We start from the raw sequence: 26,385 nt of genomic DNA, 5'->3' as shown, positions 1-26,385 counted from the left end.
TCTTGAGTAGAGCGCTGAGTTCGGCGTGCTTCCAGCTCTCCGGGAAGATGGTGGTGTCGAAGGATGTGTTGATGATGTCTCGCAGGTGGGGTGCGATGACAGCGTCGGCCTTGTTGAAGACGTGGTGAGGGCAGGGGTCGGTCGGTGATCCGGAGTGCATGGAGTTCATTGTGCGGATGGTGTCTTCGGTGCTGATCGGGGTCCAGGCGTGAAGGATGGTGGTGGGGGGTGGTTGTTCGGTCACGGTGTGCATTGGTTGGTTGTTGAAGCTGCTGTGTATGTCCGTGATCTTGTTGTGGAAGTATGAAGCGAGGGAGTTGCAGAGGTCTTGCGATGGGGTGACGTCGTTGTTTCCTGCGCTGGGGTTGGAAAGCTCTTTCACGATGTTAAAGAGTTCCTTGCAGTTGTGTGCGTTGTTGTCCAACCGGTCCTTAAATGCTGTTTTCTTGGCGGCGCGGATCAGCTGGTGGTGTTTCCGGGTGGCCAGTTTGTAGGAGGTCCTGTTGTCCGGTGTCGGTTCCCTTTTCCAGACTTTCTCGAGGGCTCGGCAGTTCTTCTTGGAGCTCTTGAATAAATGCTCTGCTACGGGGAAAGATACCTCTCTTCATTCAGCAGTTCTAAAGTGTGTTACACAGGACGCCCCTTTCAGTTCAAAGTGCTGCACAAGGCGATGGCCATTTTCTTTAACAGTAATGCACCAGTGTGAAGGCTCTTACTTTTCACTGCAGCCCCCACCTGACATATGGAGGTCACCAACAGCAGCTCCTCAAGTGCAGGCCCCTTATGGTCGCAGCACTTAACAGGGCGACGGTCCTCTTTTTCCACATTGATGCACAGGGCAACGACTCTTCACTACAGCCCCACTTAGCATATGTGGGCTGCAAACAATGGCACACAAGGGCGGCGGCTCTTTCGGATCATACCACTGTGAAGGGAAGTGGTCTTCTTTTTGGCACACCGAAGCACCAGCCTAACAGCCTTTATTCTTCACTCTGGCCCCCGCATCATGCACAGCCATGAACAATAGTATCCAGACGAGCAGCTGATCTGTGTCAGTCCCGAAATGGAATCTCAGTCAACTTCAGGAACCCTCTCAACAGGATTCCCACTGGACCTCAATCCCTCCAAGCAATCTCAACCTCTTCACAGGATCCCCTGGTCTCTGCAGATGTAGGTGCTCTAGGATCCTGGGCATGTGATCTCGATTCTCCTGGGTAATGTCCCCACACCCAGCAGGGAGAAAGGCAGATCTTATTCCCCAGCACTGGACACAGGCAGAAGTTGTGCTGAGCAGCTCCACGCTCAAGTGAGACAATTGTGGGAGGCTCATGCTCCCCTTTTTAGGTCTCGACCTGCGAAAGACTGCGCAGACATGCGCAGTCGAGCTGGGGAGATTTAATGATATAGGGTATTTTCTACTAGCGTGGTTAAGCCCCGCCCCTCTTTTCCATTGGCTGGCGTCCTAAACGGTGGCCAGCCATTGGAGAAGAGGTCCTAGTGATGTTCTTCTTTCTCTTTTAGCCCAGTCCTTTTCATACTGGGCTCCTTGACTTACCGCTGTTTTAAAAGCTTTCTTATCTTCTTCATGGGGCGACAGATGGCCCCATAAAGAAGATAAGAAAACTTTTACGCCAGCAGCAAGTCAACCTGAGGCCGTCCGAGTGGGACGGGGCTAAAAGAGAAAATGACACGTCACGGCCAGCGCTTGTTGGGGGAAGTTCGCGGGAATACCGAGGGTAAGTTTTCATAACTTTTAGGGTAGGATTAGTTTTCAGCCCTGATCAGAAAGCAGTTCAGGTACTATACAGATGCTGCTGAGTGAAAGTTGCGTGTCATTACCCGGTGCTTGCTTCGACCTGTGAGAGATGAAGCCTCGCGCCCGATGGCAGGGGAGAGGGCGGAAGTACAGTACACTTCCTCGCTGTCACCTGCCCCATTACTCCTCCCCCAGGCTCTCTATCACTTTATGCTGCCCCCCTCCCGCAGCCCCCTCGTGGAGCCCCTCTCTGCTTGATGCGTGTGGTCCCCTCCCCTCTTCCTACTGCATCTTTGGCTTCTCCCTCCCCGCCCCCTCATGAATGCTCCGCGCTCGTCAGTCGCCGCGTCTGGCCTCTGTGCCTTGTCTCTCGACGCCGAGATGCTGGACATTTTCATCTTGATATTTTTCGCCATCATCAGGCTGGTGTTGCTCTCTTACATCATCTACATGCTGTGACCGGCGCCAGAGCCCCCGACCCCTCTCCAGCCCCCACGCACGTACATTATAGCTCCCCGCTAGCTGCACCTCACACTGAATGGTAGCCCCTGAAGGGCTGCAGCCAGCGGGTCGTGACTGAGGGGAAACGCCGAAATAGCCCTGCCCCGCCCGGTGTCATAGCTGTGCCTGTAAAAGTCTGCGGGGTGGGCCGAGGGGAGGGAGTGCGGGCGTCGTGTGGAAATAAACCTCATAGTTCCCGCGATGCTCTTCCCCTGTAAATTCAGCCTGTGTCTTGTTGTATTACTTGGCCTCTTGGCGCAGAACTCGCCTGTGCTTGTCCACGGTGTTTGAGGGGAGGGAATATCGCTGGGTATGTGCGTGCTGGGGGGGAGGTGGGTGCGCGGGGTTACTTTGACGGACACTGGCCCCATGAGCGCGTGTAGACTGGAGTGGGGTCAGTTCTTAATAGGGCGTTTAGCATAAGGTGGGAAGAGGGGTATTCACCATGAGCAGGGCCATAGCAAGTTGAAGTCTTGCTTCTGGGAGCTGCTCGTGTTACCTGCATGCCTAACGCGTGACTAACTTTGACTTCAAGCAAACGAACAGAGTCATTTCGGCTGGAATATTTGCATGCGAGGTGACCCCCTTGCTGTTCGGCCCTAGATCACCCCCTTCTTATACGTTCCCCGTGGCAGGGCTCTTTGTTGTCGTCTTATGTAAAGAGCAGTAGTGGCGCCACCCTACAACGGTGCAAACCATGAACTTGCCGTATATTCTTGGAGAGAACTCACCCGGTGGGACACATGGAGGCAGAAGGAGGCTGGTTCACCGGAAAACCCGAAACTACAGACACAAGAATTTCCCAAGGTGGCTCAGCGAGATCAAAGGTCACCGCTGCAAGATGCAGCGATATGAACACCGAGAGGTCACATTTGAGCTAGGTCCTATCTGCCTTCTATCCTTTTGAGTAAATTGGGTAACAGTAGCAGGATTAAATGACAGTGTAATAGTAATACTCTATTTAATTAAAGCGCATAGAAACAACAGATGTCCGCTAAACGAAAGCAATTGATTTTATAGCCAGGGCTTTAAGTGGGATGAAAAAACTGGGGGGTGTCTCTCATAGGGGCGTGATCAATGTAATAAGGGGCGTGATCAATGTAATTAAGGGCGTGGCTTAAAAACACATAAGCCAAAAATATTTGCTTAGTGTAGTGTGCCACCAGACTTGTACTTTGCTGTTTCTGTCATTGCATCCAGATATATGATACAACAAGTAACATCATACCTACAGCAAGTCAGGACTATTGGCTTTGTCAATGGTTGTTAGTTGCATAAGATAAATAAGCAGCAACTACTCCTTCTTCACTACTCACTCTTCACTACTCACTCTTCACTACTCACTCTTTACTACTCACTCTCTAATATTCTCTCTACTACTCTCTAATACTCCCTTCTCACTCTACTACTCACTCTCTACTACTCACTCTCTACTACTCACTCTCTACTACTCACTCTACAACTCACTCTACAACTCACTCTACAACTCACTCTACAACTCACTCTACAACTCACTCTACAACTCACTCTACAACTCACTCTACAACTCACTCTACAACTCACTCTACAACTCACTCTACTACTCACTCTACTACTCACTCTACTACTCACTCTACTGACACTCTACTACTCCACTGTTCACTCTTTACTATTCACACTCTAATACTCTCACTACTCACTCTACTACTCTACTACTTACTCTACAACTCTAATACTCCCTACTCACTCTACTACTCACTCTCTACTACTCACTCTAGTACTCTCTACAACTCTACTACTCACTCTCTATTAATCACTCTAGTACTCTCTAGTACTCTACTACTCTACTACGCACTCTCTTCTAATCACTCTCTACTACTCACTATTACTCACTCTACTACTCACTCTCTACTACTCTCTACTCTACTCACACTCTTCTAATCAATCACTACTATCTACTACTAAACGCATTGTTATTTGCAATGTCAATAGCTCAAACTCACGTAAATACGCGAACTATTGCATTGCAAATGCAATAGGTCTCGCATATGCAAGAGATTAAGCTATTGGCGTTGTAAATGACAATGTCATTTATTTATCTGTTTTCAAAATCAACACATAAATAAAAATGTTGATATTTACAATGCCAATAGCTCTAACTTTTGCAAAGGCGAGACCGTTGCATTGTAAATGCTTGTTATAATCCGTTTCCAGGCCCAGATGTCAATTGGCGTCTTTGTATTCGGGTTGTGGGGGTTGCCCACTTTGAAGTGCTCACTCCAATGTCTTGTTTTTTGTACACAAAATAGTTTGTCACAACGGGAATGACTCCAACAACACTGGATGTCAGCCACACTCACATATGCCTATCAAAATCTTACAAAGGACTCCAGGACTACTTGGTACGAATCCTTTAGCAGCCTCATCTGTGCCCAGGCCTCAATGATCAGTGACCTTTTCAGAATCAAAGAACACCATTGAAGTGCACAAGAGAGCCTGGCTCCCCCTTCCTCCGGTGTGTGTCCCATTGTGTTCTCAGGAATGCAGGCAAGCCACAGAACTGTCTGGGATGGATCCTCTGCACGCCTTTCCAAGGCCCTGGGTTTCACAAGGACGCTGCACATACTAACATGGCGTATGCCAAGGGTGAGTTAGGTACAAAACAGTGAACTTTACACGAGTGAGCAGGAAGGCCTCGCTGCAGTGACACAGGCAAAAAGGCGCTTTTATCTACTGATCACTATTACAAAAACAGTATGCTGCCACCAATGCACTTGGGCTACTTAACTCTTAATAGGGGCAACAGGCCTTTACCATTACCTGGGTAGTGCTTTGTGTGCTCCTCCTATTCGGACGAGACCATAATCCGTGAGACAGGCCTAAATCATGGTGAATAAACATGATACATAATTGCCTATTACGAAAACAACTATACCAAGGGACCAGATATCTCTGCAGCAGGGGCACTCTGAGCAAGGGTGCACATACATCACCATGCCCAGGTCTTTTTTATCCCCACAGTCATCCGGTTTTATCATGTTCTATAACAAAAGCGACACCCCAAACCTCAGCAAATAATGAAATAGGCTCTAAATCATCACCCACCCAATTACTCCTTTCTTCCCTAGACAACTACACAGCTTGAATATCCCTGCAGTGTTTAACCTCCCATAATACATCCTCAACCTTCTTCAAACATGGAGAAGGTTGTCTCAGTATGTAAAATAGCAGCCTGTACCTCTAGTCTGCAATCTTAAGAATTCCATGGGCTGTCCTCACTCAACTCGATTTCGATTCGATTCGATTTCAAAGCTTTATTCGATTATTATTAACAATCATATAAGCATACAATATTAAAAACAGAATAAAATACAGTACAGATAACACACATTATAGTTAGTGAGGCAACTCGATTGGAGACAAATAGGTCGGCCAGGCAGTCAAATATTAACAGGAAAACCAGAGTTAAAACACCAAACTTTTTCTATGGGAAACAGCTTTTAAAATAAAGGTAGCGGTAAAAAAACAAATATCCAAAGTATCAAGTGTAAACAGCAATTTCATGGCTTGAACAGTAGTGAACACTGAGTATTTCTTAAAAACAGGTTTAAGATAGTGTAAACGAATGTGCAGATAAAAAGGACAGATAAGCATAAAGTGCAGTGTGCTTTGCTTGGTTATGCCATCACAGGGGCATGGGGTTGGGCTATAGATTTTCATCTGTGGAAAAGCCACCAGGTTATGGGCAATGCCTAATCTCAGCCTAGTGAGAACAAACTGGTGTGATTGTTTGGTAATAGTTTTTAAATACATGGGCATGCCGGAACAACCTTCCTGTTAGAATGGTAAAAAGTATGTGTTGAAAAGTGGCTACTTTGGACACTACGCAAATTAGATTTAGTCCCCAAATAAAAAGTTTTGAGTTCCTTTTTGGGTACAGTGACAGCGCTCAAGGGCTCATCAAAAACATCAAGGTTAAAAATGTCATTGTATGATGAACATAGTTTAGCCAGGGGATCTTACGGGCATTGTCCAACCGGAGACAGTCTAAAATAATTCGCCTAGTAAATGCTGTCTCGTCCTTTGCCCAAATTGACCTCCAAACCATAAGGGGTCTCAGGCCCGTTAGTTCTGTGAGATAATCCAGCCCCACCTCTCTATGACACAGTTCGGTAGATGTCGAAGGAGGGAGGCACAAGAGTCTTTTAAGGAACTGGTTCTCTGTGACTTGCAGATCCCCATGGTTACAGTGGCCCCATACACCCGAACCGCATAAGGCAATAGATGCACATCTATGCGGATAGATGTTTAGCATGTCCGGGATGCGACGACTACCTAGTTTAGATGCAAAGCCAAATACTCCCGAGGAGCTTTTGCCCATCTTGGCCTTCACGTTTAAAATCTCGGTTGCCCATGTCCCTCTACTATTAAAAGTTAAGCCAAGATAACAAAATGTGTCCACTACCTCTATTCTATGATCATTAAAATGAAATGGTTTAAAAAGTTTCATCTGTTTCCCACAAGCCATGATAAAGGTCTTAGGGTTATTGATTTTTAGTTTTCTCCCCTGGATAAAATAAAAAAAATAATTCATAAGATTTTGGAGTCCAATCGGTGTTCGTGAGAGGAGGACCGTATCATCTGCATAAAGCAGAACCGGGACGGGGTGGCCATCGATCTGTGGAGAATCTGCGTGTACCCTCTTCGATTCGGACTCCATAGAATTTATAAAAAGGGAGAAAAGTAAAGGGGCCAACACACAGCCTTGCCTTATGCCTGATTTAACCCTGATTTTCCTGGTACATTCCCCTGCCTGGCCAAAGCGGATTTGGGCTGATAGTTTATTATAAAGTCTGGCCAGGAAGTATATTATTGCTGGCGGAGCTCCCATTTCCAATAGAGTGGACCATAACAAAGCATGATCCACCAGGTCAAAGGCACTTGAAAGATCAGCGAAACAGAGAAATAAGGAGCCCTGTTTCGCTTTAGTGTATTTCCCTAGAATAAGATCGAGGTTAATACATTGATCTATTGTCCCAAGACCCTTACGGAAGCCATATTGGGATTCTGCTAGGATTTTATTGTCCTCCGCCCATTCCTCCAGTCGCGCTAGTAGGACCCTGCTCATGATCTTTAGTGAGGAATCCAGAAGGGAGATAGGGCGGTAGTTCTTGGCCTCTCCTCTATCTCCCTTCTTATAGATTGGTAAAATTATGGATTCACTCTAGGTAGATGGTGTACTATCCCTGACTGAGGCGTTAAACACCTGGGTCAGGAGCGGGTCCAAAGTGTCAGGTTGGATTTATACAGGTCAACCGGGACCCCATTCGGTCCCGGTGCCTTCCCTCCTTTGCTCTTACTAATGGCAATTTCAACTTCTGGGAGGGAAATCCCCAGAGGTAACACGGGTTCATAAAGGGCGGTGGGAGAGCTAGCACAATCCTCCCCGGCCGGATCAAAAATTTCGGTAAAATATTGTACCCAGTTTTCCTCACTAACCTGGGGTGATAGTATGGGGAATTCTTCTTTTACAAGAAAAGGGCTATTAACCGTGCTCCAAAAGAGCTTGCTCCGCAGGACTGCTGCTTTGGTCAGATTGTCCCAGGCAAGCTCCCTAAGCTCTTGTTTTCTACAAGTTAAATGCTTTTTATAAGTATGTCTAAGGTAGTTAATAGCCGCCCTGTCTCTAGGTTGTTTAGAGAGAGCCCGCTTAAGATCTTGAAGGGACTTAGTGCAGGCACTATCAAACCAGCCGGCAGCTGCCCTCTTCGATATCCCTTTTGTGATAGTAAGGGAACTTTGTATAATGGTACCTAATTCCTCAAAATCAGCTATAATACACTGAGGGGAAGCATCTAGATCCAAGCATTTAGATATCGCTACAGACCCCGCTCGCACAATTTTATGCTGCAGCTTCTCTGAATTGTCCCCACACCATTTAATACGGATACCATTCGGTCTACAGGGGGTTATGTCATCTATTATCGTACGCTGGACATTAGTTGGCGAGCCCCAAATTGGTGTCACCATAGTGAAGGCATTATGGTCGCTGCTGCCAAGATCTACAACAATAGGGACCGAACAGAGTGGAGCAATATGTACAGAGACCAGTAAATGGTCAATAACGGAGGCCGTGTTCGCTCCTACAAAAGTTGGTACAGGAATACCCTCATTATCTGTGGCCGGACATTGTATCAGTAGATCCAGGTTAAGCATAAGGGAATTCAGGGAGTCGCCATAGGGTGTGTGTAAAAAGTGTGCCAGATTTTCCCCATTATCCCCGTCATAACCACATACTTTGGTAAAGGAGTGAGGGTATGTACGAATATTAAAATCCCCACCCCAAATAATGTCAAAGGACTTATGGGTATCTTTGCAGATATTTCTCACTGCTAGATCCAACTCTTCCACGACTGAGGTATTTGTGTCGTCGAACATGTTATTATAGTGGTTGATCAGCAGAGTTTCGTGGCCCCTTTTATGTACTATACTTAAGATTTGCGAGTGAAAACCCACAGTCAAATGCGATTTCACACGAACAGGGAGTTTCACAGATAATAAGGTTACAAGCCCCCCTTTGGCCCTGCCCATAATGGACCTTTGTGCCGGGTTGTTATATGACACAAATCCATCAAAAATGATGTCAGATGTTGCCCAGGTCTCTTGTAAACATAAGACGTCAAACTGGGATAGGGATTCACTCCAGCCCAAGGACAACACTTGGCGGCTCCAGCCCGCAATATTCCAGCTAGCAAATTTGAAGCCAGAGATACATGATGTTATTGGTTCTGTGGGCTCAGGGACACTAGGAAAACCTAATGACGGCTGGGTTACAACAGGGGGGACCATAGATACAGAAGGGGGGTATGTGACAAAGGGGACTGCTACCCGGGGTAGTAGATGTGTTAAGGTAGGGGACATTATGGGTACTGAGTCCTTAGGTATACTATTACCCATGGCAACTCGCGAGCTATTACCAGTAGCAGGGGGGAGAAGTTAAAACATGGGTCGTTGGTGGTCAATCGACTCCATCTAAGCCATTGAGACAGCTAAATCGGTTAAAATCACAAAAAGGGGTCTCCGGGGGCAACAGGACTGGTCTTGCATCATACCTACGAGATCTACCCCTCCGCTCAACCCTCGTCCAGTTATCTCGGCCTTGATCATGGTACAGGGGATTGGGGGGAAAGAAAAAAGACACTGGAAGCGTCTGACTAGTAGAGTCGAAGGATCTATTAAAACCTGCACAAATGTGCGAGACCGTCCTGGGGTCTCCGAAGCTCACCATGATACAATCCTCATTTATGGACTTTCTAGTTTTACCCAGCCAGGGTACCCTTCTGACCATGATAATTTCATTGTGAAGGTGGGCCGGGAGGGGTCTATTCCAGATCAGCCATCTAATATCTTTACCTTTAAGGGATGAAAAGTTCTCGGCTTCGCCGGCTTCCAAAGGGGGGGCTCCGGCCAAAACTACCATGAGGCGATTGGCTTCTGGTGGCAGGTCTGGCCTACGTGGTCTAGGGGTGATCTTATCAGGTAATGGAGAAACAAAATGGCCGTCATTTGGGGCCCCATTAGTAGTGGCCGTAGGATGGGCTGGTCCTACAGGTAACAAAGGAAGGATGTTGGGGTTGCTAATTTGGGCTGGAGCTAAAACTCCTGTAGGGGGACATAAAGGATGTACAGCATCTTTCACTAGAGGAAGACCTAGATCAGTGGGAGTGATTTGGGGATTACAGGGAATATTAGACTTGGGGGATCTAGCTAATATGGCAGCAGTCGCTTTCTCAATATTAGTAAGACGCAGTATGATGCGTTCCATTTTAGATTCTAGTGGAAATAAAAAGGATTTAAACAAGGCCCCCAGGTTTTCTAAGGTAAAGTCCATACTGGGTAAGGGTTGGGATGATCCTGGTGTAGGGTTGGGGGTATCATGTTTAAGCTTGGCTGATTTGGATTTACCACCCAATTTCGTATTATACGGTCTTTTGCGTTTAGTTGTGGCCCCTTCTTTAACCTCATTAGACAGAGAATCACAAATAACAATGGGATCAGAGGAAATGGACACATTATTATCAAGGATCAAATCAATATCTGGGAGAATTTTGTTAACCAAAATGTCAGTGTCAAGTGCCGCCGAGTTGGTCTCCATAGATGTTAAAAATTGGCCAGCCACAGCAATATTAATGGACTCGGTTGGCCGCTCTGGTGTTTTGGCATTGGCTATTGTTCCCAGAGAAGATCTCTTGAAGACCGATAGTTCCTTGGATAAACGCTTCTCAAGGACATTTATTTCGGTGTCAATTATAGTATTAGCTCTGATCAAGAATTTCTCCATACCTCCAACAATGGCAACTCCAGCTAGCGAAGACTTGCTCCTGGTTTCGCGGCAGGACATCTCCCCGCACGAAGAGTGACAAGGATAAGCGACAGAAACAGGGGGGGGGGGGGGGGGCCTAGTCCGGTCAAGTCCGGTCACGAACGGGCACAACCGGGCCCGCTCTTGGCCCGGGCTTCGCCCGGCGACGCTCCCGCGCAGCGGGATACTGAGTTCAATAAGTAGGGAGGGTTACGGGCTGTGGGCGGAGCAACAGGGAGAGCGGACCAGGTGGTAACTCTAGGTCAGGCAGGGACTCCTGGGAGATGGAGTCCCGGCAACGCTCGCAGCCCTGATGCAACCGTCACGATGAAGCCCACGGATCTCGGCCCCCTCCAGCCGTCCAAGATGCCTCCGCCCCAGACCACGAAGCGGCACCCGCGAAGTGGGTGCGGCGAGGTCGGCAGGAAGAAAGCAGGAAAATGCAGGCACAGCAATTGTCCGGTCTGATACAGTTCCTCACGGTGCCAGGAATTCGAAAAGACGCCCACACGAAAAGTGCGGGCCGACGGTAGAAATCCCTTCAGGTGGGCTGTGGGCGGAGCAACAGGGAGAGCGGACCAGGTGGTAACTCTAGGTCAGGCAGGGACTCCTGGGAGATGGAGTCCCTGCAACGCTCGCAGCCCTGATGCAACCGTCACGATGAAGCCCACGGATCTCGGCCCCCTCCAGCTGTCCAAGATGCCTCCGCCCCAGACCACGAAGCGGCACCCGCGAAGCGGCACCCGCGAAGCGGGTGCGGCGAGGTCGGCAGGAAGAAAGCAGGAAAATGCAGGCACAGCAATTGTCCGGTCTGATACAGTTCCTCACGGTGCCAGGAATTCGAAAAGACGCCCCTCACTCAACTCATAACACCTCACTAAAATGAAGACACTTGCACCACTGCCAATTTGAGGACATAGGTCTTCTTAGAGTGCCTAAACCGGAGCCATTGCCTTGACACGAGGCTACAGCCATCACTGTCTACCATCTAAGCAGAAAACAGGTCGATATCCTCTGCCTATAGCTAGGCGTGTGCTATAGCAGCGCAGGCAATCTCAGGATCTAGGGGTGCAAATAAAACAGTCTTCTTTACTTGTTTTTCTTTGTTGATGATTATATTTTGGTGTTTTCCCCCGTAATATGTTGTTGAAAAACCAGCAATTCTTTTATCGGAGGGGGCGGTATCGAGTCCTCTTGATAAGTGAAACTGGACTGTAATTAGCTAACTATTTTGTTTTGGGGTCCGATGCCCCCTTCTGTGCCCATGTTGTAATATTTTCTAGTGATGCTGAATAAAGAGAATTTTGACAACAACAAAAAAGGAAAGCAGTCTAGGTTTCTGTCTCTGCCATAATTTTTTCTCTGCACCACTTTGCAAAGCTCCAGCAAAGAAACAAGGTGAACACTGGATATACTGAGTATCCAGCATACACTCAGTCCTGAGAACAGCTGACTCAGTCCAAATACCCCAAAAGTTAGCCCCAAGCATTTGCTGCATGGGAGGAGGAGTGGTTGTGGCACAAATAATAGCAAATAAATCTCATATTCAGTTGACCGCATCATCAGGCCATCCATTACTGGGTGAAACTGTCATCTTCCTTTTGTGGGTTACAGCTAGTCAGTTTTTGCTTTGAGCACAAAGCACAGGATACGATTGAGAGGAAAGCATCCCTGTCGTTGCTATCAGGCCACAGCAATATAAAGTGTTGCTCTTTGGCTAGATCACTCCCTGACCTGTTGGAACTGCAACACTGTTCAACAACAGTTGATTTAGCAAATGAAAAGGGAGGACAATACCTAAGGAGCATTACATGGTGACATTCAGGGACATGTTAGACTGCTTTACTCTAATTAGACTGCTTTACTCTAATGACCACCGACCACTAAGGAGCACCCTACTACTTCTTGCACAGAAGAGGGGACCCCCATGATAGGTAACCTTCCTTGCATGTTCTCAAGCATGCTCATATATAATCCATACACAATCTGAGAGAACCAAGTCATGACCTAAAACACAGATTGACCAGAGAAAACCAGTAGGCATTCACCCCTCTGAGGATCAGGAAAAGAAATGCACCATTACTACTATTATCACCTACAATCAACTGCTAGAAGTGTAATGGCCCAATGATAGTGACCGTAGTCCTATACATTGAAGGAAGTACACATTAGGTGGAACCCAAAACCCAGCACTGTCTAGTTCCCTGCTGTTGTACCACTTGTCAATCATAGGGCACTGGGCAAGTAACTCATAAGACCCATTACATGCACCCGACAACATACCAATTCTAACAGATCATTAAGATGAGAAACAATTTGTCCCATAACCATTGTGCCACGTAACACTGCACATCTGCACTAACATTCCTGTATTTTCACTCTCCCTGCTAGACAAGACTATGCAAGGGCACGTAACAACTTTTCTGCAAATATTTGAGAACTAATGTTAGAATAGAAAATTATCATGGCCTCGACTATCGTAGTATAAATATACGGCCACTTTCAGAAGGCACATAGTCACAGGGAACCCTAAACTGTTAAAACGCCTACAACACAGGATACCCTCACCTGAAAGTACATAAAACAATAGACTGATGAAGGTTTACAGTTTTGCACCTAAATGTCCTATTAGACAGTCCTGATACTTCTGTTTAACAATAAGGCTCTCTTTTACAGACAGTGTGAGAGGATGTTTCAGGAACATTAAGATGTAGCAAATGTTTTTTTTGTATCTGTTTAAATCAAGAGAAGGAGCCATCATCTTTAGATAAACCAGTACAGTAGGGCAACAGGATGTCAAAGACAAGACTTCAGAAAGCTATTTTTCACAGAGGATAAACAATCTAAATTTGTCAAGAGCTTTTTTTCCAAGGACAAATGGCTGTCAGATCAGCTGGAACACATACGTTTAAACCAGAGAGATCAGACATAGCTCTCGACTTTGCCTTACAAATGAGGAATGCATAACCAGCAGCAAATAAGTCATTACAACTGGCAACTCTGCCATTTTGCTTACACCCTCCATCTACCTATAGCCATAATGTAGATTCAAAATTACGGAAAAAAGATTCCCTTTTTGATTAAACAGGCAAAACATGCTAAGTCACACTGAGTGCAAGTGAAAGCGTGTGTATGCAACCTCCAGATATGATAACTGTATATAATTTGCCTTTTTTGCATGTCACTCAATTTGTCTGACTCCATTTGTGCTGCTGGTATTAAATCCTGGGCACTGTGACACTGCTATTCAGTGCCAGCGTGCGCTGCTCTGGTCTTAATTGGTAAAATCTGGTTTCACCCAATTGGTCTATTTAACTTTCATGTAAGGCCATAGTAGACAGCACAGAAATTACACCAATGGCAGGGTAGTTAAAAGTCATATATGGGTTGCAAAGTATTTACATCACCCACATATATGGCAAACATATATAGCTGCTGGAAGCACCTCTGTACTCGGACTGGGGTGCAGTTTAAATGCACTGCAGTGACACATGGCAAGTAAAAGTACATATTAATAAGTCACTCTTTATGCCTTGTAACCCCATAAGGTAGAGTACCTAAAGTAAAAAAACGTGGCACTATATATATTAGCTAAAAAAACAAACATTAAGGTAATGTTATAGTTATATGAATTCATCAGTGACATCATTAAAGTTTTGAACTTAAAAAAAACTGAAATTCATTACTTGCGCCTCTGCCATGCACTGCTTATGATCTTTCAAACTACATCACTCAGGACATAATTTATGACATCACCGATGACAACTCAGATGAAATGACTGATGACATCATCCAGGCTTCTTTTGTACACATTGCTCTACAAACGGGTATAGCATTAGTACTCTGAAAGGAAGTACAAAACATCTCAGAAGAATATGAAGCATCATTAATTCCATCACAGAAATAACTGCCTTAGGTGTAGAAACCATGGGTTATGGGCCACATTGACCCTATACCATACACTTCACGAGTAGCGTAGTTCACATTAACAATCAACCACAGACATATGGGAAACCCTCATTGCATATGGAGTTCAATCTGTATACAACTGTTCAGAAAAAGCTAAGTCCCTAAAAATACTTAATGTCTCTTCCAAAATGAATGCCCTACTACAGTTGAAGTTGATATGAGTAGAGAAGTGGGTACTGTAAGACGTATTCACTCTCTGGAGAGTGTTTACCTTGTACCACACAGTTGGCAGACAGTGAAACTCTCATGAGAAATATACTACAGAGTATTAAAAAGTATCTACTAAGAACAGTGTACATTCCATTCAACACTTACCAAACAATACACTATTCTCTTAAAATAAGCAACGTCGGAAGGTGCTAAATATTATACGACCTGCAACCTTATACTGTGGCGAAAACTTTACAGATAGCCCATCTTCTAAAACAAAACAAGCACATTTACATAGCGTACTACCTGGTGCACACAGTCTTCTATGTTATACACACATTACCATGCTGAGACGATTCTGTTAATAACTCAAGACTGCGTACAGTACTAAGGGCTTGATTACAAGTAAAGGTGCTATTTAATGCACCCGGCAAATAATGATACCTTAGGGTTTGTTCTTCATCAAGTTCAATAAATAGCAGCTATTACTAGTTATTGGAGAATAACATGCAGATATTTTTAGTTTTTTAGTTTTATTAAAGGGGAGGGGACTGAGTGGCCCCGCTGCCTGAGCCGGTTCCCCAGTTCCTTGTTAGTCACTGGGAAACCCATCCCCTAAAGGTCGCAAAGGGGAGTCCCCTCCTCGAGCCTCTATAGGCTCTGGGAAGTCCACCACAGGCTGAAATAAAAAAAAATAGGGGCAGGCAGCTCAGGTCTCCTCCCCGAGCCTTGTTAGGTCCTGTGGACCCCATCCCTTAGGGTCACTACTACAATTAAAGAGGAGGGGGATGCATGGTCCTTCCTCTCCGAGCCTTGTTAAGCTCTGGAGCCCCATCCCCCAGGGAAATTTTTTCAAAATTAAAGGGCAGGGGGCCGCGTAGCTCCCCTCACCGAGCCCCATTAGGTCCTGGGAAATCCATCTCTCTAGGCTTTTTCTTTTGTTTAATGAAAGGGGAGTGTGGTCACATGCCCCCCCCCTTTGCAAGCCTTGTGAGGCCCTGGGGACCCCAACCCCCCGGGCTCCTACTTAAAATAAAGAGGAGGGGGTCATGCAGCCCCCCCCCAGCCTTCTTAGGCCCTAGGGACCCCATCGTTCAGGTCCTTTTCTTAACAAAAGGGTTAGGGGGCAATTCAGCCCCCCTCGCCAAGGCTTGTTGGGCCCAGGGAAGCCCTTCTTCCAGGGCCCTTTAAAAAAAATTTAATAGGAAGGGGGTAGCCGCGTGGCCCCACTCCCCGAACCCCCAGACGCCGCATGAAGCTCACACCCGGGGCTGAAATGGTTCAAAATAAGAATGGGTGTGCAACCCCTCCCAGAGCCATTTCCAGCAATGGGGACCCCATCCTCTTGGGCCCGCCTTGATAAAGGTGGGTGCCCTGGTGCGCACCCAGGGCACTCTCCGTACACTTGTTGGGGGGAGCCTCTGCGGCCCATGCGGACCCCGCTGGCTCCCCGCAAACAGCTGGAGCCAGGATTGCTCCTGCCTAGAGGGAGAAGCTACTAATGCTTCCCGTTCTGGGCGGGAGCAACATTTTTAGCTGTTTCCATGTGCGCATCAGAAGGGGGGGTCCCTCTAGGTCACCCCTTTCCCCATGGGCCCAGTGAAGTTAGGGTATCCCTACACTAAGTCCCAGAGTCCTGTAATGGCTGCTAGCAAAATGTTTCTCATGTTGACGGCAACCAATCAGGGGGCTTACTCCTCTGGGAGCAAGATGGCTCAAGGGAAATAAAGCTCCAAGGGCCAACTAGAATGGTCTATTTATAAATTGACGCTCCTGTCAGAGTCTCTTGAGAGTTTCGCGCATCCAGCCGTCTGGATGTACAATTATTTTTTATCTTAATTTCTCAAAAATACTGAACCGATTTACACCAAATCACAAAGAAGTACAATCCATGAACCAAGAACCAGCTTCCTGCTAAATTTAATGCAATTCTGTTCAGAAGCTTTTTATTGCAGGTTGTCTTAAAGAAGTCTATGGAAAAGGCATGAGGATTAAGCACTTTGGGGGGTCCCCTTTATCCTCGGCCCCCACTTGACGTATCACCCCAAAACTTTCCATTCACAAACTAGTCAAAATGTAGCACTTTTTGGGAAAGTTTTGTGGAGATTAGTCGAATCGTGCCAAAGTTACTGGCAACATATTCAAGGACTCAATGACTGCTGCTTGCACTCAGACTGGAATTGCTTTCAAAGGTCAGGTGAGTGGCCGCCTCTTTGCTTGCTTACCGAACACTAAGCAATACCCCTCCACCTCTCCCACCGAAACTCAAAGAAGGCCCAGCTGACCATCAAGACTGGATCCTGCTGGAGACAGGACTGAAGAGAGACATTGTGCCTAACAGTCTTCCATGAGGAGCTAGAAGCTAAAGAAATGAACAACAGAAGGATATTTCCTAGCAGCTGGAGAAATGTGGACAAGGTATTGAGGTTTGCCCTGGTAGGTCACACCTTAGGTGGGCAAGAAAACAGGTTGGTTCCGCTCAGTTTTTTGCAGGGCTGAAAGCGGTTTTGCCAGGACCTTGTGGTAAAGGTATCTGGCCTTGTGGAACTATGTGTATCAACAGTTTTCAGCCCTGCCATGCTGAAGGATTTCGCCTTTCACAAATTGACTACGTCAGAAGGAAAAACCTTGGGCTGGGGTGAGGCAACAAATCTTTCCAATTGGAGAAGTAGCTTTGGTGGCCACAAGATCTAGGTCTGTTCTGCTCTGAGATTTTAGTGCCAAGTCCAACAGCTTCAGCCGGAGCTCAATGACCATGAATCTAACTTTGAGGGAACCTCACCGGCCACAGCCTAGGGCTTTGCCTTAATGGAAGATTATTTCTGGCTCATTGTGGTCTGTATGTAATCATGACCATCTTCTAATCAACCAGAAACTATTGTTTTCCAATGCCATTTTACTTTTTCCAGGTTCTTTTGCCATAAGACGTTAAAAATTGTAACACCAGTTTCACTTATCCAATTTTGAGTCTTGGTATATTTTTTGCTCTATCTTTCCAAACTGGTTTGGGAATTTCATTCTGTAGTGTTCTACACTTTGAAACTGTTGGTACAGCTTGAATTTAGCTCACACTCTCCTGGGGATTGCGGGCTGCTTGTGCGATGGGTTGAGCAGAGATTGTCTCTGAAATGTCTTTTTGATCTAACCAGATTGTGATTTAAGTTAGTAGAGGTCACCCCTTCCCAAATTAATAACCCAATTTCTGAACGTACAGATGCCAAGGAAATGTACTAAAAAACATTGGTCAGATGGACATTACTTTCAGTAACAGTTTTCCTAATGGATACCATATCTTTCAACAGACTCATCCTAAAAGTATCATGGGTATCAGACAGGCACAGAAATGTTGAACTAATTCACCAATCGGACACCCAAGTGGTACCCAATTGGGTCATATATTTCATTGCCTCAATTAATGAAAAAACTCAGCAGAAGTGCTGCCCCAACCAGTGACTTCGATGCCACACAATTTCCATGTACCATGGAGGCAAGGGCAAAAATACAGAACCAACTAACAAACAGCAGATAAAAAATGACTAAGGGTTACAGACATCCTCGGAAGAGGAGAGGTAGGTGGGTGGGGAACAAGCAATTGGAAACAGCAAAAGCTAACATAATTAAGATAATCTTATAATTAATGCTTCTTTTAGCATTATATTTTTCTTATAAAGGCTCATTGAGCAGTTTCCCATAATAGGGAGGGTCTGAGGAGTTCGCACATCAGAAAACAGAACAGTAGCTGCAGTAAAACAGTTCTTCATTTATCACAACAGAGTACAGGAAATAATTCTTTCTGAAAGTATACAGTAAAGTCACTGGCTCAAAAACATCGTGGACATGAAATCCCTGCAAAAGCGAATTGAGGTTGTACTACCCTTCGCAGACTGCTCTCTGATGGTTCCTGAGGACCTCTGTTATTGAGTTTGTAACAAAAACAGATAGAAAAAAACCATATCTAGGTAGTGTTTTTTGACAGCTCTGTTTTTCTTGATCACAGAGAAAAAAATAAACACTGGATAGTCAACTCTGTCGTCTTAATGAACTTCCCATGGCACCTTTGGAAGACCGAGAGCTCAACGCATGATCAGAATGTAGCATGCCAACTGTGTATCATCTGATGACCTGATAAAGACTTGCAGATCCTTTATAACAGTTTGGACATCAGCCAACCACTGTCGCAATACCCACAGGAATCGAGAGCAGGAATCCACTGGCACCAAGATGTACTTGTAAGCCCCTTCTGATGATATGGGGCCGCAGTGGTCCAAATAAACACAAGAGGCTTGTTTGAAATCAAAAGAGGTGTTTGGGTTGGACACGCCACGGCTGAACCATTCCTCTGTTGATAGATATCACATCTCAGAACAAAGTCCTTGGTCTGTTGGTACAGACCTGGCCACTAATAGCTGCAATAGTGAAATTGTATCAGCCACCCGTGCAGAAGCCAGACCCTCATGTGCAGCCAGAATGAATCCCAGTCTGCGATCACTGTTTGGTATTAATCTGTCCCCCATTCCTTGAATCTGAGCATAAGGTGTGTTTTGTGCATTTAGCTTGTAGGAGTACTTAAGTTTGTAAGCCTTTCAGCAGGCGTGTGTCATTGCGGAAAGCATTGACGGCCACCATGATGTCTCTGTCTATTCTCATATTAGTTCTTGCCCAACCGCAGTGGTGCGAACCATCACTTTGTGGTTCCATCATCCAATGAATTCCCTACAACGTGAACGCCAACACGTTGATGACTCAATGTATGAATAACATGAGCCCGGGGCGAGCATTCTTTTAGCTTCGCCATCTGTTCCCAAGGCAACTTGTGCTTTACTGTGCAGCCTTTCGAGTCCCTAAATCCATTCTGGCTCCAATAATGAAGATACTCATTATATGACTGCACAAAATAATACGAAACACACTCGTGTGGGAAATCCAGCAGCCGTATTCTGCAGTACCAGTACTAGAGCCTTAAGTTCTGCCAGCTGTGCTGTGCAATCCCCAAGTGACTGTGTGCAATTTTTCAGCATGGAAGGTTCCATCGTGCACATTACCTTTTACAACTGTGCATGCAACTGAATACTGGTGTTTTGGTCCAGTGGTGGCTCCTCCGTTAAGGCGGATGAGTGCCGCCCCACTGCCAGGAAGCAGCAAAAGAAAGGAAAAACTAAAATGATAATAACCTAAAGAAAACGAATCATTACCTCAGCACTGATTATTGTTTAGAGTGTTGTAAAAAACTGTTTAAAATATGAAATAGTTGTTTCTTCAGAGTAATGGAAACCATGTTATGAATTTTCAGAAATGTTACTTTTTGGTTCCAATTTTGCACTGGGCACTATTTTGTATGTATATTTGATATTTTCCGAAGTATTTGCCATAAACTATAAAAACGCAAACAGTGTACTCAGCTGCCTCTGTGTCTGAAATCCGCTTGACCCATTTTGCATTGCCATTGTGCATTCCTACTACTTATACCACCTCTTATTGTCTCCACAAGAACCACTGTTTCCTGAGCACCGTGTCACAGCGCTCAGATCAATCACAACGCTGCATTGCAGCGTTGCGATTAGCTGCGGAGAGTGTGGGAGCCCTGGTGCTTCCTGCTTCTAACAAGAAGCCAGGAAGAGGATGGGACACAGGAGAGGTGGCCGGCCAGGAGGTAAGTCATATTTTTGTTTTGTTTACCAGATCCACCCCACCCCTTGGCCCCCACCCAACACACTGCTGCTTCTAGGAAGCAGTCACAACTAGTTTGGTCCCTACAGCAGGCTGAGCAGAACCGTCAGTATAAATGATATAGTCATAGCATTCTTTCATTAGGCAGAGGATATTCTTCCTCGTACTGGAGAAATCCTTGTGTCGTTAATGTAGCATAAATCTGTAGTCTACATCTGCTGCAGTGAAGGAGTTTGTCCATTGTATCCATCTTGTATGAAGAGCTTTAGAGTTCGGAACACTTGCTCTGGTAACTGCCTCTAAGGTTGGGTCTGGGGTCACGACAATAATGCGTTTCCCTTGAGCTAGGGCACCTTCTCTCACTACAGCAGTCTGTAATGCTGTCAGTATTTTTTCCAGTCGGTGCACAACGCATTTCCGCATTGGTTCAAGTCAAATAATATGCCGTCGGTACTGTGTCACCTTCATTGAAAGTGTCATATGTATATCCTGATGTACCGACTATTACACAGATCGCCAGGTTTGGGGTGTTTGGAAGCGATCATGTCTGCTTGAAAGGAACGTAAAATTTCCGTAAGTTCTTGTGCCCAGTGTGTACCTGAAAAGTCTGGACGAATAAGGTCAAAGAATGATTTTACCCATTCTTTGTAATCAGGAATGTATGTTCTGCCAATATTTAGAAATCCTAATATGGATTATAATCTTTTCAGAGTCAGAGTTTGGAGCAATGCCCATTTTTAAAAAAATGCATTGCCAGGCTCTTGCTCACTGAGGTGGGCAATTTTAGATTTTTTATTTTTTTGTATCTATAGTCCATATGAGCAAACCCCAAGATTATAAGGTCCACTCAGGTCAAGTGTTCCATCAGGTCTTTGTCCGTTAAGTATATATCATCGTCATATGACAATGCCTGGTCATCAAAGTTTTCAAGTAGTTCTGTGACTCTGGCTGAAAACAGCACAGGGCTATTCTTATACCCCTGTGGTAAACAGCAAATTGTTTCTGAGACCCTAGTACTGAGATGGCTGTCAAATATCTGCTCCCAGGCGGTATATTTGTGATAGAAAAATCCATTTGAGATGACTAGTGTTTTTTTACATTTTTTTCTGCACAATATTATTCATTAGTGCGGCAGTGTGTGCAATTTGTGCTGCAAACTTGCGAGTAGATGTTTTCAAATGTCTGTAATTTAATACTAGACGATATGATTGATTCGGTTTTATTACTTAAAGAGGTGCAACTTTCACTCACATCTTCATATTGGAGATGTTTTAGGATTTCCCTAACTTGTTAGTTTACTTAATTTTTTACTGGGTACTATCTTTGAGGTTGTGGTGTTGCCCGCAATGGTATATCTTGATAAGGTGAAACATCATCCCACCCCACATGGTTGCAGTATAACACAGGAGCTAGTGCTAAAGCCCACTCTCTGGTGTATGAGTGTTAAAATGGATCTGGCCCTAGGTTGGAGAAGGCTGGTAAAATCAAAGTTTCCCCCTTTGGGCAATCCAATATGAAGTCCAGTAGCCAATTTTTTTTCGGCCAGAAAAAGTTTCTTAACCTTGAGTGAGTTCCTCCCAAAAGAGGACATTTATAAATCTAGGTACGTCCCCTTCCAACCTTAGTTGGACTTCGTATAAAAAATGTAGAACACTTACCCTGGTATCCGTTGTTTCCACTGTGATATATTCACTCAGTGCTACTCCCACCACACAATCCATTAGGTTATGGCGAACTATTGTGACTTCTGCCGCACTGTCCAGTATCTTCCTTGCCCATTCCCCGTTTAGAAGCAGAGTTCTCAAAAACCGTGGCATGCCTGACTTTTAGTCCGGCTACCTTCTTTTTAAATTAAGGTTTTGATTGTTTAAGCTTGTCTTCATGTTTTATTATGTAGTCAGACGAGCGCTGTGACTCCTTCCTAGGTTTCACGTGCTCTTCTAATCTCCACTCTGACCGTCCTCCTCCTCTCTACAAACATTTGTCAAATGAATCCTGGAAGGAACGTGAGGAACATGTATCAGTATTCTTATACCTATCAGGTGGTTTAACATTATCAAAGTTACGTAAGTTTTAACGTATTTTGCTATATTCCTGAGCAGGAGACCCACCCTGTGATCTTGTTTTATCCGTGTTTTTCTTATTGTCCCACTTCTTCTTTGTCGAAGAATCAGGTGCTTGCTTAGAGTTATCTTTTTCAGAATTACTCTTTAATTGTTGTTTCCCCTGTCTGGCTCCCAAATTCTCTCTCCCCACCGTAGCATAGGTTCCTTTGATACTTTTAGGTAATTTATGCTCCTGCAGTGATTACGAGTTGAAGAACAAATCTGTAAATTATAACGAAATTATTATATAATGCCCGCAGCTGTCCTGTGGTCAAGTTGTTGATACTGGGGTGGGCGGTGCGTAATCGACGAGGATGGCCATGTAGCCCCCTCATTGCTGAGTGTGCCCAGTGCCACGTTTTGTATACTATGGGGGAGGGTACCTTTAAAGCAATTACCATGTTCTTTGTAAGTGAGAGTAACATCTATTTGCTCATTTGTCGTGTATGCATTTAGTATTTCACCTACGTCATATTCGTAAAATATCCGTGTAGCATCATCTGCAGCAGAGAATGTAACCCATGAGAAAAATACCTCTATTTTATATGCCCTGTGTGCTTCTACCATAAAGTTAACTTCCATACATTCTGGTGAATGGCCAGGTTGTAGTAGTTTTTGAGAGTATGCAATTCTCAGAGATATTTTATGCCAAGTTAAGTAAAGAAATGAATGACAGAGGTTGACTAACAAAGTGGGAACAATATTCTTTCAAGCTTGAATTTAACCACAGCCAATACATAGGGTAAACCTACTCAGCTGAGGAGGATATAATCTACCACCACGGACGTCCCTGGTTTAAAAGGTGTGGAAGGATCTCAGAGGAAGCACGATTGAGCTACTCAGTTGATCCATACAAAATATGATACTAACCAACGTCGGAGCTCATGTTGTGTAGTTTCCACTAATCAGCAGGAAATGCGCGTTTGAGGACAACCTAAACTTAGAATGGTGCCAGACTGATTCCATGCACTGGTGCAGGATATGTTGTCCCTTGGTTAATCTAGCTCACAGTGCACCGTTAGCCCCGCCTAAACCTAGACAGGGAGTGAACAGTTCTGGCAACCACTGAACAGGACAACTCGGTTCCCCAGGAACCGTGGTGATAGACCTAGCACTGTTTAGTCAGTCGCTCGTGCTATCCTTCACTCAGAGAAATATACAAAGAATTCAAGCAGGGAAGTTTTTATTGAACCGTGATGATTTTTTTTATAGAAAATATGTGCTGCAATGATTAAAAGACAGAAGCAGACAAAAGTTATGTGTCAACACAGTGAATAAACTAAGAGTTCCACCATCTTGTTTAGACCACTTATATATACGTTTATATACAGTATTATAACAATGTAGCGTACTCCTACGATGCAAACTCTAACCTTCGTGTCCAGGGTGTGAATGTATGGTCTGCCAAGAAAACCCCTTCTGGATGATCTAACCCCTTTATCTGGTGGGTAAGAATGTAGAACCCCGTCTTGGTCACGAACTGGACAACCCTTACATAGATGTCAGTCAGCTGTTAGGCGATAGCTTCAGCATGCAGGGACTCCTCAAATTCAGCAGAAGTGTCTCCTTTGATTATATTTGGAAACAAAATAATATATGAAGAAAAGGGCATCCTAAACTGGTGTTGTGATTGTGATCAGGCTCCCTATTGTTTGTATTCCATAGATAGCTGTATCGCCATCTAGATGGAATAACACATTTGTAGCACGCAAGTGAAGGTCTTGCACATAATGCCAAGGCAGTGTGATAGTATTCGCATGAAGTTATTTTGTGTCAGTAAGGTTGGTGTTTCTTAAAAACGAACCCAAGTGTCACAAATGCAAATGCGGGTCAAAAGTCGATGTGACAAAGGGAAGGCAACTTTATGAAAGATACAGGTACAAGTAAATTGGATCTATTTCCTACAAGGCCTAACTAGGACACATGACAGAAAAGCCTCACTGGGCCTCGTTTTAACACGAAACAAGGATATGAGGCCCTTCCCATGCTCTGCTGCAGAAGGGTTTTTCAAATTTGCTAAAATCACTGGTATTAATACCAAGATTTTTCAGAAGCCTTGTAATTTTAGTGAACAGATGCCGCAAGCCAGCACCCCACTCTGAAAAGTGTTCCAGCTCCAGTCATCTGCCTCTTTATGGAGAGATCAATATTTTGGTCACAGTCCGACAAAGACCAAATCGACAGGTGTGGTCACGATTGTGACATTTACAAACAATTGCTGTTACAGAGGAACACAAAAAATTGCAGAGAATGCCATTTTGGTAATTACAGCATTTTTAAAGCAGGTCTACTCTTCCATTAAAAAAAAAAATCAACCCTGACTCATGTCCTAAAAGCTAGGTGGGTTGAAACGTTTGTTCGTTCTAAAAATTGGGTTGCAGTTCTAAACAGCTTGGGAAGGATGGTTTGAGAAATAAAATTCACTTCTCAGACTACTTCTTGCACTTCCTCATTTAAATCATACGCTGTTAAAGTCTTCCTGTCAACCCCCAAGCCTAAAGGTGGAGTGTTCCAGAGTTTTGGTGTAATAACTGTCTCCCCCTCTTGCTAACAAAGTAAAGAGGCTGGGTACAGTGCAATATCTGTATTGCACTGTGGCATGTCTCTCCCTTTGTGGAGCTGGGGATGCTCAAAGCTCTGGCACTACCAAAGGATTTTTTTAAGGCACAAACTGCCTACCGCATGAATATTAATGAGGCATTTTCTGGAAAACCAGCAAATGAAGGCATGCGTGGGACAGCAGTCACAATGTGCATGCATCACAAGCCAGATCCTCAATATGGATTATTAATCCTTAAACTATTTTTATTCTCCACAAAAAAGTAAAATATCTTTGTGAATAGGGATACACAACTGTGTGCTGCCAATATCAAGGAAGGTAGTCGAATAACCAGTTTGACTGGATGGTTACTGTAGTGGTGAAATTCCATGCATAGAGGTGACATAGTAGACGTAGCCGAGTAGCGTCTTTGTAACTTATTTATTAAAGTCCATAACATCAATGGAAGAGAAGCCTTCCTGCTTGCTGCTCAGCCCATCTTCCAACTGTCAACAGGCACCCAAGCGTTCCACTCATGTCCATCACACCAACATTCCAAACAGAACACTCACACTGGCTGAGCAGCTAGGAACCAAGTAACAGGGAACATTATACCCACAACAGGAAGATACTAAAGTTACATTTATTTCAGAGGCGTGGTTTTGAAGGTTCTTTTCATGATAAACTTGTAAAGCACTTTGCGAACCACGATGAACCTGCAATTTTTTTGTTGTAGCTTACTTCCAACTATGAAGTATCTGGAATAAATCCCAGGTTTCTCGTCCTCTTTGCCACCCCAACTATATTGCTTATTCTTCCTTAGTACATGGCCCTCCTACTGTAGAAGTGCTTAGTTGCTAAGTTTTTCCTCATAAAACTCTTAACATTTTTAACCAAACATTTCAAGCATTGCAAAGATGTCCAGGTTTTCTTTCATTTAAATTGGGCAATCAGGAACACCCCTCACCTTGTTGGAATATTCTCTAGTAAAGGTCAAACAGGAAATGACTTCAGTAATTTTACGCAAGAACGTACACACACTGGTTTAGTTTTCCAAAGTTTTGTTAAATTCACAAATATGTAACCTGCGTAACGTGTGAAGTTTTTGAATTTTGCAATTTAAATGTGAGCACGCCTACCTACTTTTTACATAGCTATATCAACTTTTAGACTATTCAGTACCTCGCAAGAAGGTCTAAACTCTCTGGTACAGTAGCCATGTGGCCTCTAGCTCATCATGTACTCATTCTGAATGAGCCCATAGGTTTACTTGTGCAAGACTCTTTCGTGTCAAAAATGTTAGCCATCTTTTGGTCTGCTGCTTAAAACAATGCTAAAAACCTGTTGAACAATAGGT

At 44.7% G+C, this 26,385-nt stretch overlaps 1 protein-coding gene across 1 annotated transcript in view; it reads right to left on the bottom strand.

Moving 5' to 3' along the window:
• The window catches only part of INO80 (INO80 complex ATPase subunit), a 534,228-nt gene that overhangs the window by 427,195 nt on the left and 80,648 nt on the right, over window positions 1-26,385 (bottom strand). The window lies entirely within an intron of this gene.

Source organism: Lissotriton helveticus, chromosome 9, assembly GCF_964261635.1.
Source record: "Lissotriton helveticus chromosome 9, aLisHel1.1, whole genome shotgun sequence".
Classification (NCBI taxonomy): Eukaryota; Metazoa; Chordata; class Amphibia; order Caudata; family Salamandridae; genus Lissotriton; species Lissotriton helveticus.
The sequence above is the reverse complement of the archived record's forward strand: the minus strand, read 5'-3'. Positions and strand labels throughout refer to the sequence as shown.